General features: G+C 30.3%; 1 protein-coding gene across 3 annotated transcripts in view; it reads right to left on the bottom strand.

Annotated features, from left to right (window-relative positions):
- Positions 1 to 1,555: 1,555 nt before the first annotated feature.
- Positions 1,556 to 3,902, bottom strand: part of LOC129231590 (transcription factor 12-like) — a 153,185-nt gene continuing 150,838 nt past the window's right edge. For all 3 annotated transcript variants that reach the window (XM_054865951.1, XM_054865949.1, XM_054865950.1), the window contains one exon: positions 1,556 to 3,722. The gene's annotated coding sequence lies outside the window, so the exon portion shown is untranslated. The remainder of the gene's footprint in view (positions 3,723 to 3,902) is intronic.

The raw sequence follows: 3,902 nt of genomic DNA, 5'->3' as shown, positions 1-3,902 counted from the left end.
ATTATTGAGTGTTGTAACCAAGAAATCATATACTTATTTTATTTTTTTATTTCATACATTATAGTGAGAAGCAAGCTTATAGACATGAGTCTTTTGATTTAAAAAAAAACGAATCTTTTGGATTTGTGCTTTCGCGTCAACATTTATTTGAATTTACCGAACACCCTCAGAATTTTTTTTCCGAGCTACGGATTCCAATATTCCTTTTACTATTTAACTGAGATCGAAGTAAAAAATATATGCATAGTAAGTAAAAATTAGAGAAAAAAAGCCTGGAGTCGGTATGTTTTCGAACGACTCCGACTCCTTTATCTCAAAATCAGTCCGACTCCGACTCCACAGTCTTGGTTAAAATCCTCATTATTGAAAGTTGTTACAAGAAGGCTAAATCCAGATCAGCCCCCCCCCTCTCCTGATGTACTGTCAATTTATGTGATTTACAGTTCCTGATAAATCTCAACTGTTTTATCCTAGTTTTAAATTAAAACAATTGCAAGAAATATACTCATAAGACAGTAGTGTGCAATTGAACTGGAGGAAAGAGGCTTTATTGCAATTGCCAACTCAATGCTGAGATTTTTGGTTTTCCCGATAAAAATAATGAAAACTGATTTAAAAATAGTCAGTCAAAATGAAGTATCAAAATAACAGTTCAGCTCATATAGCCCGTGTAATCTTATGCTTAATTTTTGTTAATTATTTATTAAAAGAATTTTATATGGTTCAGGAAACATTAATTAAAATGGGTTTGATAAAGAACATAGGATTTAAAAATGGGTTGTTTCAAGAATTTAATTTGGCACAAAATAAATATTAGTTTGAAAAGCAGCAGGTATTGTATGTGTGCGTGTACATATATTTATTTATTAGATGTTAACTTCATAAAAGAAAAGTATTAACATATAGGAAAAGACATGCTAGCAAAGAAAAGAAGTAGCTGCACACAGTGATCTAAAAATAAAATAACTTTTTAGTGATAGAATAAAATAAATATCATACTATGCTTTAAAGCATATATTTACTCAAAATAGAATCCATTTAACTCAATACAATGTTTTGAACGGTCAACCAGTACATCCATAGACTTTTTTAATTAGATTCAAGGAATGGTCTATAGCAGCTGTGTCGCAGCTGATACGCCATCGTAAAAATCTCCTTTCATTGCAGTTTTCAATTTCAGCAACAGAAAACAGTCACACAATGATAAATCAGGCGAATATGGAGGGTTATCAAGGACAAAATTCTATTTTTTGGTTCCCAAGACAGTAAACTGCAATGAAAGGAGCTTTTTACGATGATATTCCAGCCATTCAAGCAGCCTTGACACAGGTGCTAAAGAACATTCCCAAAACCGAATTTAAAAAGCCTATGGATAACTTGGTTGACCCTTCAAAATGTTGTATTGCATTAAATGGATCCTATTTTGAATAAATATTAGCATTAACATATTACCATGATTATTTTATTCTATCACTAAAAAGTTTGGGTTTTTGTAGGTCTCACTGTGCACATGTTAATACTATTAAATATATTAAATACAGAAAGCTGATTCCGGCAGAGAATAAAAAACTAATTTTATTTTATCATACACACTAAAAGAATTGAAAAACAATATTAAGAAAGATGGCACCATTTATTTTCAGATCTCCCCTCTGCCAGGAGAGACAGTGTGCAACAGGTGTGAATAGTCAACAATACACACCACTTATACTGAAGCCAAGACGGTGTGTAACAAGAGGCAAGTAGAAGTTCCACCACCCCAAGCTGTTTCAAATAGTAGTTAGTATCACTACAACAAAAAACAGTCTGTACATTTGTCCAGATAGAAGCCCTGCAGAGACATCATAGCTTCTAATGATGATGATGAATCGTATAAAAATATTATGATCATTGCAGAAAGTATGTATAAAGTGCAAGAATTTGTCTTCAATGATTTTAACTATTTGTACATCAGATCTGACTCTTACATACATTATTCAACGTCGTATTTTATGAAAATCGTTTTATGGAATACAGCTTACAACAAAATACAATTTGAATAAGAGCATGCAGTTGATTATATATAACCCTTCATTTTTTGTACTAAAAGGAACTTTGCTGACTTTCACTGTCATAGAGTGAAGTTATTCGTATATGCATAGTTTGAAGTGTAAAAAAATTAAAAATCATGTAACAATGCTCATAAGTATGTTTGCAATATGATCATGTTATGCAGAAACATAAAACAATATATAAATACTAAATGCAAGTTCATAATGAAATTATACTGATTACTATTGCATGATTTAAAAAGTTTTTAAATAAATTCTCCAAGAAAATTATAAAAAAAGTTCATACAAAATAAATATTCTAAAACCATTTATAGAACAAAGCTGATGATTCATAGCTTCAGCTCTGAGCATTATGTAATTTTTATATCTATACATAAAATATTTACAAGATATCTTTGAGTTTACAAATCATAAGTAAAGTTGCTTTCAAAGCATTAAATATCTTGCTGCTTTCAGTGAAAACATGTTTAAAACATTTTAAAAATAGTAACAAGCACATCCTTACAGAAAACAAATATTGCAAAGCAACAGGCAAGCTTGATTTGAAAGGAGAAAAAACTGGAGGATTCTACAAAGAAAAGCAAATTTTGGTAAGATAAATTTTGGGAATCTATGTTATGTAGAGGTAAATGATTAAAATTTGCTTTTCAATGTAGTAAAACCCAACAATCAAATAAAAAGCTTGTTTGTTGTACAGTCCTCAACATTATAACAGCAGTTTTTTTTCTCAATTACTTACAAAAAACCGGTAAATATTGGTGAAAAAGAAGGGAGTAAGTTGGAAGGGGGAAACATTAAAGAGATGCCAAGTAACTTGAAAGCTGCAAGATGAACCTGCTTTAATACTGATATAAAGCTATAAAAAGTTACTGTCTTTCATATTTATCTACCCTGGAAATTGATTTAACTATTTTCCAATGCTTGCACAAAAGCAGGAATAAAGAAGTGCAATGGCAAGAAGACTTTTTTCCTGCATACAACAGAAACAATATCTTTAAAAATATGCACATATTTTATGCTCCTGCAGCATTCAAATTTTTACATTGTCTTCAACATAAATGACAAAGTACAAGACATTAAAAAAAAAAAAAGAATAGCTACCACACAAATGATTTTAAATGACTTTAAAGCATAAACAACTTAAAATCATTCCCTGACACTGATATTTTATACACAAATTCATAACAAAAATATTTTGGCAGCAACATAGTGCAGTATACAACTGTTAAAATGTGTCTGAGAAATAAAAAACATAAATATAATGAAAACACACAACTGTTCATAAAAATACTCTGATGTGATCACTAATAAGATACTCATACAAAATAACAAAGCGAATAACACAAAATGGCAACTAATAGAATGCTAACAACCATGTACAACTAATGAGAATAATGATAAAAAATGATGTTTTTTTTTCCATATACATATATGACATCTATATTAACTAAGGGCAACATCTGATGAAGCCACACTGAGTCTCTTAAAACTGAAGTTTGATTCCTCCTTAGTATATGCAATGAAGAAAAGCATTTAACAGGCCAGCAAATAGTATGCCGGTGGAAGAGTTGACTGGCATATCCTTTATGAAGTTTCTGTATTTTTATGAAAAGATATGGCTGGACTGAGTTGTTTTACAGGAAGCTGACCAGGAGGAAGAACTTATGTTCCCTAAAAATTAAAAAAAAAAACATTAAATATATATATATATATATAAGCATATTTGCATACATTATGAGGCAAAAGTAACCATCCTTCTAGCTGCTGCAAAAGCTATCTTCTGGGAAGTGATCAACAATTTTGACACAATTTTTTTTCCTTAAGAGCTAAAAAAATGCAAAACACATAAAA

Source organism: Uloborus diversus, chromosome 10 (genome assembly GCF_026930045.1).
Source record: "Uloborus diversus isolate 005 chromosome 10, Udiv.v.3.1, whole genome shotgun sequence".
Lineage (NCBI taxonomy): Eukaryota > Metazoa > Arthropoda > Arachnida > Araneae > Uloboridae > Uloborus > Uloborus diversus.
This window is presented reverse-complemented; position numbering and strand designations above follow the sequence as displayed.